We start from the raw sequence: 13,751 nt of genomic DNA, 5'->3' as shown, positions 1-13,751 counted from the left end.
AAAACCCAAATTGAGATCACCACAGCAACAACACGCTTGTGAGTCACAAGTTCCTGATATCTAAGATGAAGATGAATAGCCAAGAATCTGTCGACGCTTATGGCCAAAACACTAAAGAACGAAGAGTAAATAAATACGTATGAGGCTTCGTGAAGCAGGGTGCTGGTGGAATTAGCAGGACTGACCATCTGTGGGATATACAAAGGTTGGGTCAGCAAACCAACACAAAGATCAGAAACAGCAAGACTCAGGAGCAATGTTTTCAAAGGCTTTGGTACCAACGTAGTTTTCCTCATCGCGTGTATTGTTAAAATGTTCAACATGATGGCGGTGTAGGCTGAGAAAGCGTTGAACACACAGTTAACGATGACCGATGAGTAGAGTGGGTTAGTTTCGTTCATTGTACAGCTTGAACTTTGAAAAATGAGCGCTGAGCAATGTTACAGTGAAGTTGTACCGTGGGCTGAGTTGTAGACGAGACGGTTTGATCAAAAAATGATGTGGTGTTTGATGCTACTTCCGGTCTAGGATTGAATGATATATACGGGTACTAAACTGGCATCTGTTTTAACGTAAAAAACAACAACAACAACAACAAAAAAAACACTTTTCTGTTCATTTTGCGCAACACTATGACAGGAAAACGAAGTTATCTATAGTAAGGTAATGAATGATACTGAACTTAAGGTATAGTTTAGATGTTCAAGTAGAGAATTTTGCGTTTTCCATAAAAGTTGTACGTTATAGAAATGTGCTGAATTTGAATTTTCATAACAACGAACGTCACAAAGCTAGCTTCGCACGCTCTTCTCATTTCTGAAATCGGACTAAGTTCCCTTTTACCCAAAGCAGAAATTGCAATTACCAATCGTTTTGAGCTTGAAGAAGTTAAACTAATATATTAAAATGGAAAATATCTGAAAGTAAGTCTTCATACAAAGCCAAATGACTTTTCTAAACAAGCATCCTAATGATGATCAGATGGTGACTTGTTTACTTGTTTCACAAATAAACTTCCCTAACGTTATTCCAGTTTAGCTCAAAAACTATTTTTGTCTTCTGCTCATCTCTTAATTTATTTTATAATACAAATTGATTATTTCTGCAAGAGAAACTATTTGTTCTTAAAGAAGAACGTAATGAGTAAAGTTCCTTGTTAGTTAATTAAACCTTTCGTGTCATGTTTCTGTGACAACCTCAGTTGTCTGGGACCTGTCCATTGGTAAATTGCCTCCTTTGAATAGAGTTTTACGGCTCAGAAGTTCATACTATGAGTTAGTTATGGGTGCGTGTATACCTATTAATTAGGAAAACAAGAATTTCGTGCCAAAATGAAAATTATACAAATTAGAAATTCAGCTGCCCTATTATTTGCTCATTTCTCGTTCGTGTTTTCCGTATTTTACGAATATTTATATTTGCAAGGGGCGTTCACTTTTGTAAGAAATTGCAAATTGCAATAAAAACGTCGTTTACATTGTCGGTAAGTTTGATTGCCTTATTTAAAACAGGGGAAAAACGCATTTTACACGCAGACCATTTAGTCGCTCGTTTATTACACGCATTCTAATGAAGCTGAGATGGCCAAATATTTCGTTTTAGCCTAACGGAGCAGGCTACGCCGGTTATTTCAATTTTAGTGCAAAAATACTGAATTAATTATTTGAACCTTTAACATAATTGCAGAGCTGCTTTTCGTGACAGGAGTAAATGCCTCATAAAACGTAAAGATGGTTTGTGTTTGTTTGCTTCTACCTGTCGTGTCAAACAATAGTCACGGAACATCTGACTGATAAACTGCTTTAAGAAGAGTTATGCGGTTAAACACCAAAAGTTCGACTAAATTATGATATGATAGCCCTTCGTTCATTTATGCCTTATGAAGAAACTGGGAATTAAACACGATGCGATTACCAAATCTCTTCCAGTCTTGTCTATTCAGTTGCGTGCGAAAATTTCACCGTAACTGTAGTTTCCCTCTTCCACAGATCAGACAGGTGCGTGGATAATTGAAGATCTTTTGATATACTTTCTCTGATAACCCTGAAATTCTCAGGACGTCCAACAAAACAAATGCACAACAACGTGTTTGTAGACCCAGATAATACATGCTTGATTGTTAACCTTTAATAGCTTTTAATATATATTTTATTTTAAGAAGTTTTTACAAAGGATCCACGTCCTTAAACTCCCTCTCAGGGTGTCTTTTATTAATCCCTGAATAAAGTCTTGTATGTATAGTGACTATGTATTGTTTTATCCAATGGCTCCCATCTAATGTTTCACTTTACTAATTACTCACTGATGATTTAGTACTTTTTACGGTCAAACGTCCTATCTAGATGAACTGTTGCTGGCGATCATATCATTTATTAAGTTACACTTCCCGCGGTCCCGGGATTACAATTTGTTTAGTTTTGACTTGGAAATATATGTCGCAGTGTGTCTATGATAGCGTGGCGAATGTCTCATCTTCCAGCAGTAAATAACAGGATTCAGAGACGAATTAAGGAATGTTAGTGTCCCTGCGTATAGCAACAGATCAGTTAAAGCGGAGCTCTGAGGAGAAATCACACTGAGCTGGCAACCAGAGCGCAATAGGTTGGCAAACAACAAACTAAAAACACGAGAAATACGTAAAATGTACTGACAGCAGATTTTCTCTGCCTCGCAGCACTTTCCATTTGGCTCTTCTGTATGTGCTACTTGTATTTGTTGGGCTTGCATTTGTTTTTTGTGGCGTCGCACAGTGAAATATATTTTGCAATTGGCAATCCCTGTAATAATGAAACAGACCCCGAAAATAATGACAACTGTGACATCGTTTTGAACTCAAGAACAAAGATAATGGCCCATAAAGTACACTCAAAGTCCAAAATGCGATGACCCCAGCAGAAACTCGCTTGTGAGTCACAAGTTCCTGATATCTGAGATGAAGATGACGGCCAAGAATCTGTCAACATTTATGGCCACAACACTGAAGAATGACGCAACAGTGAATATAATTTGGCCGACGTTAAACGTGATGTGTGTGAAATAAGTAGGATTTACCATCCTTACGATGAACAAAGGTTGAGCGAGTAAACCAACACCAAAATCAGAAACAGCAAGACTCAGGAGCAATGTTTTCAAAGGCTTTGGTAACGACGAAGTTTTCCGCATCGCATAGATTGTTAAAATTTTTCAACATGATGGCGGTGTAGGCTGAGAAAGAGTTGAACACACAATTAACGATTACCGATGAGTAGAGTGGGTGAGCTTCATTTATTATACAGCTTTGAAAAAGAGCGCTAAGCGATGTTATGTACGATGAAATTGTACCGTATGCTAATAGGCTGGCCAAGTTACTGAGCAAGAGATAGGTGAATATTGAAAGATGTATGGTTGGTTTGAGTGCTTTATTACGACTTACCGTCACAGAAAGCGAATAATATTAAAGCTGGCATATCTGTTCTCATGTAAAAATAAATATCAGTTGAAACCAGGCAACCTTTGGCATTCTTGTTTAAATTAATGAGTCAATTTTCGTTTTACGAAAACGAAGATTTTAGTAAAATGATAAGTGCTTTTCAAGGCTTATTGGAAAAATTGAAAGTCTGGTTTTGCGTTTCTCATTAAAATGGAAGTTAGCAAAAGGTGTTGAATTTTAATTTTAATTTTCATAACAACGAGGCGAACTGTTTGTGTAAGTCAACTCGCCACCATTATCCCAAGTTCGCACAAAAATAATTTTCAACACTTTTTATTCTTTTTGCCTATCCCTCATTCCCTAATTTTTATCATGATACAAATGAACGCTTCCTGCGAGACAAGTCATTTTTGTAAAAAGCATTTCGTGATGAGTAAAGTTCTTTTTTCATTAGTTCATTATGTTTTTATGTGCCATATGTTTTTGTGACGGCCTTTGTTGTCTGTGACCAGTCCTTTTGAAACCTGATTAGCTGCTTTGACTGGGGTTTGACGCATAAAGACAGATGAGTCGGTATTATTTAGCCAGGAGTTACGAATAGACATAAAAAGTAAACAAGGAAAAGCAGCAAACAAACAAATTCCCTGCAGAAATTGGAATCGAACCTTACCAATTCAGACGTTCTTAGAAAAACTTTCCAAGCATATTTTCGCACCAAATAGAGATTATTGTGTTCATAATTTCCAAATATTTTTTCGGAACACGCGAAATCTTTTCAAAGTTGGGGAATATCACTCGGATATTCCCCAGTATTCAGTCACATCACGAGTTTGGACCAATCACCTGCAGGTGAAAATATTCGATCAATTATAATTCATGACAACGTCGAAAATGTCATCAGTATGCGAAACATTCTAAAACATAAAAGGAAAATATTTCTTAAACATATTTAGGGGGACATTATCCTTTTGCAACGTTTATTTTATTTGGTTACGAATTTAGAGGAAGAAACGAAGAAAAAAAGATGAGCCAGCTATAAATTATTCTTAGAAACATAAGCTGGTTATAATCTTTTTACATATCATCTGTGTAAACATATTATAGTTCAATTGATGAACTTACAATATGGAAATTATCTTTACTGACTTCCTCATTAATTTGTATTGTTAATCGTATGAATGCGAGTGGAATTAAGGATTTACACTACGACTGATATTTCAAAATTCTCTCAAAAGTGTACGAGCCTTTAGGCGAGCGTAATTTGAAAGAATTTTAAAATATCACGAGTAGTGTAAACCCTTAATTGCTCGAGCTCATTTATTATACAAGTGGGAAATTGCGAACGAGCGCGCGTTAATTTGGCCTGCTCTCAGCCGATCACAATGAGCTAATTTTCTCAGTTATATAATAAATTGTGAAATTAGCTCGGATAACAGGTTGCTCTGCAGTACAATATCCTCCCTAAGATGGTAAGAGAAGAGAAGAGAAGTTAAGAGAAGAGAAGTTAAGAGAAGAGAAGTTAAGAGAAGAGAAGAAAAGAGAAGAGAAGAGAAGAGAAGAGAAGTTAAGAGAAGAGAAGAGAAGAGAAGAAAAGAGAAGAGAAGAGAAGGGAAGAAAAGAGAAGAGAAGAGAAGAGAAGAGAAGAGAAAAGAAGAAAAGAGAAGAGAAGAGAAAAGAAGAAAAGAGAAGAGAAGAGAAAAGAAGAAAAGAGAAGAGAGGAGAAGAAAAGAAAAGAAAAGAAAAGAGAAGAGAAGTGAAGAGAAGAGAAGAGAAGAGAAGAGAAGAGAAGAGAAGAGAAGAGAAGAGAAGAAAAGAAAATAAAATAGAAGAGAAGAGAAGAGAAGAGAAGAGAAAAGAAGAGCCTTTTCTTTAAGTCCCATCATCAGGACCTTTAGTGAAAGGTAGAAACAAGAAGTACATATTGTTAAATAAACACACAAGTCGCTACGTCCTGCTGCTCACTATACAAGATCCTCGGGTCTTACTCGTAATTTATATTTTGCAAACTCGTTCATTGATGTTTTGCAAACTCGTTCCATGGTCCTGGAGTAGTTTCATATAGATTTTTCCTTTCACGGTCGTCTCTAATCGGTGTTTCTCAGTAATTCTGGTTCTTTCGTGTATGCCGGTGTAACATCAGTTCAAATACCGCGCACTGATGTTCAAATGCAGCTAGTGTGTCTGACTGTTACGAATAAGCGAGTAACTCATTTGCATACAAAACTCCGCTACAATTGCGCTTGGTGATTTGCTGATTGATAAGACTTCCGATTACGAGTGAGCGAGTGACTGATTTGCATACAGTACTCCGCTACAACTGCGCCTGGCGATTGGCTGATTGACCAAGTGAGTGAGTGACTGATTTGCATAAAAATCCCTGCTATATCTCAATTATCATCATCATCATCATCATCATCATCATTATCTAGACAACAATTCAAAACCGTTGCGTGGGCAATATTTCATTTTATTGTAATTTAGATGTCATTTACATTCTTTTAAGTTTATTTTTTCACACACCTATGGTATTTTAGTTTCTAAATTTTTTCACTCTTTTAGTATTTACTTCTATTCGCACAGAAACATATTTTATTCGTTAAAGACCATAGACTGATGGCCCGAAGCTTATGTATTTAATCTTTTCAACCAGACAACGTTTATACTTCTTTTAACATCGTGTATTAAGAGACTTAAGTCTATCTGATGTTCGCAGATTTTGCTTCCATCAAAAAGTTAAATTACTAAAAATTAGTTTCTTGGTCGAGATAAACTGCTAGTAGTCGTTATGACGTTTCTAAACTTACTCTTATAGGAGAACTGTCTAGTTTTGTCTTAATAATATGCTTCGCAGCTCGTCTATCACAGAGTGTCGAATGTGTCTTATTTTTCAGCAGTAAATAACAGGATTCAGAGAGGAATTAAGAAACATCAGCGTAAAAACTTCGTTTTATTCACATATTCTTAATATGAAGAGAGGTTCTCTTCATACAGAAAGTTTCAGGCGTATACAACTTTCTGCTTTTAGATACTCATTAATTAAAAACTGCTTTGCGGGCCCGAGAAGTTCCAGGACTTTCGAGAAACAGACCCCTGACTACAGTAAGTTAACCTGGCTTCAGCCTGCGATCCAATCGAAAACCAGTACCTGGGCAGCGGCCAGCTTCTTAAAAAAACGTGTGCTAGACAAGCTTTAAACCTGAGCCCGCGATATCGTCACGTAGTACTGGTGAGCGGATACTTTGTTTTGACAGTTATCAATTGACCATAACATGGATTTCCAATATCAAAGATGTAGCTGTAAACCAAGGCTGCATGTTTCGGTCAACCTGCCAGAGTATGGCCGCCATGTTGCGCCTACGTCGTCGTCTCACGTAGGCGCCCATGCACGAGCAAACCGCTAGCCATGATGACCATGAAAAAAAAAAAGCGATTCACGGTTTCCTATGAGTATGGTGCTCCGCTTGCTGGCCCTTCGTGCCGCCGGAGCCCTGCTATAAAGTTACTCTAACAGCAGTGCTATTTTGTTCGATCATTGTCCAGTTACAATTTTGTTTAGTTTTGCCTTAGAAATATGCCTCGCAATGTGTTTATGATAGCGCGTCGAATGTGTCTCATCTTCCAGTAGTAAATAACAGGATTCAGAGAGGAATTGAGGAAAAAGGGGGTCAGTGAGTAAAAAAGCAAGCCATTTAAAGCTGAACTTTGCGGACATATCAAACGGGCGACCCGAGCGCAAAAAAAGTCTGGCAAACAACAAACTAAAAACATGAGATATACGTACAAAGTATTGACGGCAGACTTTCTCTGCCACGCAGCACTTTCTATTTGGCTGTTCTGTGCTACCTGTATCTGTTGGCAATGAATTTGGTCTGAATGGCGTCGTACAATAAAATAAATTCTGCAATAAATAATTCCCGTAATAATATAGCCAACACTTTGGGTGACGAGGTCGACGAGCAGGATGCCATCAAGGGAGATCCAAAACCCGATTGATGTAAGAAAAGCGCTAAAAACCCAAATTGAGATCACCACAGCTACAACACGCTTGTGAGTCACAAGTTCCTGATATCTGAAATGAAGATGAACGGCCAGGAACCTGTCGACACTTATGGCCACAACACTAAAGAATGAAGCACTAACAAATAAAGGTGAGATCATGTTAAACGCGGTGTTTGTGAAATAGGTAGGATTGGCCATTACAGCGATGTACGAAGGTTGAACCAGTAAACCAACACCAAGATCAGAAACAGCAAGACTCAGGAGCAATGTTCTCAAAGGCTTTGGCAACGACGAAGTTTTTATCATCGCGTGTATTGTTAAAATGTTCAACATGATGGCGGTGTAGGCTGAGAAAGCGTTGGGACCGGCAGACTGTACTAGGCACGAGAAAGCAAATAGGGGAAGCACGAGTGGGAATTCCTTTCTAACAACCTCCCTCTCTCTCCCCATTTGAGGCGCAGTTTGTTCCAGCCCGTGATTGGTATGTTTCGGTTTCCGACCACCTCGGGTTCTTTTTCGTAACTGAGTGAATAAAAGTGTCTCTGATATAGAAAATTAATTTATCATATGGCTAGCTCCGTGAGCGGACAAGATGAATCAAATCCTGCGCTGTGATTGGCTACCCAAGCGCGCAAGATGGAGCTATCTTGCCTGCTCGGGACTACCCGCCGTGTCCCGCAAGAAAAAATTTCCCCTAAAGCCATATAATAAATCCTTTATTGACCCAGCTTGTTTGGTCAAGATGGCTGGATATTGGCCTCATTCCTTTTTTGCGAGTTTATGGACCGCGACTCCGTCTCGGTCCATAAACACGTAAAAAAAAGCACTTGGCCAATATCCTGCCATCTTGAGCTCACACTTGATCAATAACCCATACTTCTAAATAATAAAGCTTGAAATTAGAGTAATAATGACGCGAGTTAACCGATCTTAAACACGAAGCAGCTGTAAGCAACCCGCTCCTTGAGCGAAAATATAACACCAGCTTGTCATTGTTGTGTTGGTTCCACCATTTATTGGAAAAACAAAAGTTTGCAAGTTTCAAAATGAGTGTGTTTTGAAATGTAAATAAAACTGAAAACAGGCGATGGTGAAAGAATTAATGAATAAAAGTGTCAGAAAGAGTATGCCATACATCAACAATTTTTTTTTTGCAACCATCTAAGTTAAATCAAAGACCTAGACAAAGGAAAAAACGCGATGATCTCTCATGTCCTGAAATTAGGGAGCTTAATAAACCACGACGGCGACGCAGAGGACAACGTCGATCAAAAAATCATTTTGCAGTTTCTCCCCGAATCTCTCGGTACCTAAAGTCATTTACTTTGTTTATCACTGTCAAAGCTATCCCGAAACTGAATCTAGGACTCATCGATAAATTCGAAATAAAAATTTAAAAAATTGGCCGTCGTGGTTCATGTTCTCCAGACAACGCAGAATTAGGTCATTTCACGTTGTTAGGGAGCTTAAGCAACCACGACAACGACACCGAGGAAGACGCCAAGTAAAAATTGAATTTATATTTTACCAGCGAAATTCGCGATTGTTTAGATCTGTTCGGTACACCAATGGCTCTAAAAACGTGCTTAAGCTAAACATCCAACGACGGCGTTCAATTCCAATGGAAATATCAGAAATTAGCCGTCTTCGTCCACGTTCCGTAGACGACGCAGAACTTGGTCATTTCCATTTCCCGTTGTTATTTTGGAGAGGACGGCAAAGAAATGTACGAAGAATTATAACACACGTGCACAGCCATTGTTCTCCTCATTAAACTTTTTGTTTAGCGACGTTGCCGTTGCCGTCGTGGGTTTGTTAAGCTCCCTAATATACGTGTTTCCCTAGACAATAACCTAAGTTTTCAGAATAAAAACTAAGGATAAAAAACGACGTTTCGATCTCTCTGAGATCATTTTCAAGTTGTAAAAAAAGCGAATGAAATATACATATATTAGTACAAATTAGGGCGTGAGAACTTACTTTGGCACTGTCTCAAGATCTTAAAATCACGAGTTGCTGGTTAATGGTAGGCGGCTTCTTTTCTTTTGGTTTGATCTCGTGTCCGATCTTACGGCTTGTTTACACGGGGCGAATATCAATTCCAATTTTGCGACCTAGTTCCCCAAGTTGCCTTCGCGCGGAATTGACTGAACTCTTATCCTTGAATGGTAACACCATTCTGACATCGACAGGCGCTTCATTTACGTTACATGCTCGTGTGGAAATTGGATCGCCTGAAACTTTCTTGGTGACAAAATTACTGATGGTCGATTGCAGAAGTTAGGCTGGGTACTGAAGTCGGGAGAACGTCTGTTTGAGACGATCAAAATCCAGGTGGAACAGCTGCCAGGTAGACGACACTTTAAAGGCACGATCCAGCATTGTTTTTAGCATTGACTTCTTGTATCTAACATTGACGTGGCTCTTGTAATGCGGTGTCAGTTGGTTTTCTGTACACCCTTGTCTCCAGGCGACCATTGCATTTCCTGATCTCCGTTCCCAGGAAAGGAAGTTTACCATGTTCGCCAAGTTCCATGGTGAAGTTGGCAGATGGATGGCTTTCATTTAGAGAGGAAAGGAATGCTTCAGCTGTTTCGGTGTCAGGCATTATGCTCAATGTGTTATCCACATAGCGTTTGTAGAACTCGGGTAACTTGCCTTGGTCCTGAAGTCGATCTTCGATACTGCACATAAATGCGTTGGCCATTAGGGGTCCAATTGGCGAACCCATAGCAACACCATCGGTTTGTTCATACAAACTCCCCTCAAACTGAAAAAGCTGGTTCTTGGTGGCAATATTAAGCAACTCCACCAAGCCTGATTTTGTAATGTTGAGATTATGCTGCTTATTTAACCAGTGTCCTTAAATACCTTTTCAGCTAGAATTTGTATCGTCTCATCAACAGGGACATTGGTAAAAAGTGAAGTTACGTGATATGAAACAAGGATGCTGTTATCGTAAACTTCCATGTCATGGAGAGCATCCACGAAATTAAAAACATTACTGATGGTGTGATCATTGACTGATAGAGGTTTAAGCTTTTCATCAAGCCATTTTGCCAACTTGTAATTATATGTCCCGGTTGCCGAGAGCATTGGTCGCATTGCTAATTGTCGCTTGTGGGTTTTTGGCAGGCCATAGGGATCGGCTAGTCTCGAACCATTCTGGATAACTGTGCCAGCAACGGCCTTGGGAATATTATTTCCACAGTGGCTGGGAGCCTCAGAGAGATCTAAACGTCGTTTTTTATCGCTAGTTTTTATTGTGAAATAAGTTTCAAAAAAACTACTTATAAGAATAACCTGAGTTTGTGGATAAGAAGTGATTGTTAAAATGGCGGCACAATGATGTCAAGGACATATCGTGATTTATTTTTTGCCAAGAAGGCACGGTAACGAATCCTGCAATCTGATTGGTTCTTAGTGCGGTCCGGATTTTCCTATCTCTGACCACGGTCACTGTACCGGCGGGAAACCGCGCGGGTGAAATTGTCGCGTAGGTCAATTTTCCTGAGTGAACCGACGGTAATCGTCAATCTTTCGCCCTTTTTATACTTCAATCGACGATTAACCAACGAAAGTTTAGCTCTATTCACTTTTAAATGGCAAGGAAAGTCAGTGTAAGTAAATTCAATTGAGTATTTCGAAGTTGTGAGAATTTGTTTGGTTGTTTGTAGCTCGGCGCTGTAATGGCACTTAATCCTGTAAAAATAAATATGTTATTTGCCGGCTTAGGGTCGGTCCGTATAGTGAAAAACTGTGACCTCGGGCTTGAAACTGCTGCCCTCGGCCTGCGGCCTTGGGCAGCATTTTCAAGACCTCTGTCACGGTTTTTCACCATACGGACCTCCCAGCCGGCAAATAACATGTATGTATTTTCAAGAGAGATCCAAAATACCTTGATCTTCTCTTGATTTTCTACCAGAATTACTCCTGATCATGGGGGGTGGGGTGGAGGGGGGGAGGAGGAAATTGCACTCAAGAAATAAATTTGAGATTAATTATACGAATGCATCGACTTTATAGGGACGATAGAGTTCACAATTCCTTAACACGAAAAATCATTTGGTTGTTGAAGATTCACTAACCCGGAGATGCCTACCCCATGCCGCTACCTTAGAAATGGAACCAAAATATTTCTAAAAAAACGATTTTTCTTTTTACAACAGATATATTTTATTTGATTACCAATAGACTTCAAGAAAGAAGTAAGATAAGAATAAGCTAATTGTTATTCTGACATTAAAAACATTGATATTTTATATTTGTTCATCATATATTAGCAGGCGTCTACCGGATGCACACAGATTATGTTCTATCAGTAAAAGCAAAATTCCCAAAAAGTATTTTCGTGGTCGAAATGAAAAGTTAGTCATTATAATGCTTCTAAACTTACTCTTACAACAGGACTGTCTAGTAACTACAAGCTTGCTTGGTTATGTCTTTGTAATATATTTCGCAGTGTGTCTATGATAGCGTGTCGAATGTGTCTCATTTTCCAGCAGTAAATAACAGGATTCAGAGAGGAATTGAGAAACAACAGGGTCAGTGTGTAAAACGACAGACCTTTTAAAACTGAACTTGGCAGAGATATCAAAAAGGTAAATCCAACGCAATACTCTGGCAAACAACAAAACAAAAACACAAGATATACGTATGACATACAGGCGCGGATCTAGGAAAAATGTTCACCGATTTACTGCAAAAGGTTAGGGTTAGCCGAAGGCGCAAGCTCCTAGGGGGTTCCGGGGGCATGCTCCCCCAGGAAATTTTTTCAATTTTAACTACCTAAAGTACCCTTTCCTGGCTTTTTGAGTCACTCAGACAATATATTTTCCAGTTCCATTCTCCTTGGATGAAGCCTTGCAAATCTGCGAATTATTTCGTCAAAGTCAATGTCCATGTTGTAATGAATGTGCAGCAAGGCGAGTCCTGTCAATCTCGTCTGTAACATCGTGCTTCGTAAATATGTTTTCAGTCGCCTCAAAGCTATTGCTAGAACGAGTTTCCACTGCAAAGATAAATCTTTTGTTCAAGTATTAGAAAGAGGAAAAATTTCAGCCCAGACAAACACGTCTGGGTATCACGTTAGCCAGGCGTGTACATACCGAACGAAAATAACTTTTCAGTAAAATTCATTTGTCTACTCTCAACCATTATTAAAAAAGACCCGAACTAACCTTTTTTCCTGACGTAGTCTGTAATTTGTGACATCTTGACGTTGTTATGTATTCCACACTCTTGTTGAAGTCGTTGTCCAAAGACGTTGAATGATCATACAGGCTAATCGAGTAGCAGAATTCCATAAATCGCCGGGGAAATTAAATTTTGGTCTAGACGCCCGCGGCGATGACGTGATGGCGTGACCGCCGTCGGGAGACTAGTGATTTCCCGGCTGTAAAATTTTGCCGCCAGAACGTGTCTATGACCCTTGTCTATTTCCGGTAATTGGCAAAAAAGAATAAATAAAAAATAAATGTCAAAACTATTTTCGAGATTCAACTTGCAGTTTACTTTTATTAAAAATATATACATATCTATTGATTTTTTTTTTATTATGAAAATTGTGATCGATTTCCGTAAAACGCTGGAAACAGGTATGGATCCGCGCCTGCTTGTTTACAGTCTATCGAACTTTATCTCTGGCAATCTTTGTTAATCTTTCCTTTGTGTGCTTTTGCAGTGAAAAAGCTGGTTCACCGCGTCAAATGGACAGGATAAACCTTCAGATACGGAGGGTACAGGAAACCTGAAAAATAACAGTTTAATAAGATAGAAAAACACCAAAGACATAATGATAAACCATAAAGGAACAAGGATGGCTAAGGATGGAGAAGATTAACACGGATTGCAAACGACGAATTTGAAAAATTGAGGCTAAACTTTTCAATATACGCAAACGGTGACGGAGCTCCTTTAAATAAGCTTAAATTTGGCAATTTCCGTAAAAAAAAAAATCACGGGAAATTATGAGAACTAAAGAAAATATTAAAAAGAAACCGAACAAATGGCAAGATTTAAATTCTACAAAGAAACTGAATTCTAGATATAGACGCGCTAAATTAAAATACCGTAATGCAGCACGTTCTTTCCAGCGAACTTCGTCCGCAGGAATTTTTACGGTCAAAATTAAAAATGTTGGTTGTATCGACGGTTAGATCTTCATGCGATTGCGTAAGCGTTCTCATTGTCAGAGAAAAGTTTTTCTTCCAAAGATATTTTCCAAAGACGTGAAAAAGAGGTAAGAAAACTGAGTATGCGTCATAATTTGCGTGCGCATAATTTTCGTCATTATTAAAGTTGAATTATGACGCAACTGTAATTACTTAGCTGGACCAAACGT

The 13,751-nt window shown here is 38.7% G+C and overlaps 2 pseudogenes across 1 annotated transcript in view; one reads left to right on the top strand and one right to left on the bottom strand.

The window, feature by feature from the left end:
* Window positions 1-13,751, top strand: part of LOC145489377 (DNA topoisomerase 3-alpha-like) — a 65,053-nt pseudogene that overhangs the window by 15,925 nt on the left and 35,377 nt on the right. The gene's annotated exons all lie outside the window — the stretch shown is intronic.
* LOC145491573 (uncharacterized) lies at window positions 9,306-10,239 on the bottom strand (annotated as a pseudogene).

Source organism: Orbicella franksi, chromosome 6 (assembly GCF_964199315.1).
Source record: "Orbicella franksi chromosome 6, jaOrbFran1.1, whole genome shotgun sequence".
Classification (NCBI taxonomy): Eukaryota; Metazoa; Cnidaria; class Anthozoa; order Scleractinia; family Merulinidae; genus Orbicella; species Orbicella franksi.
This window is presented reverse-complemented; position numbering and strand designations above follow the sequence as displayed.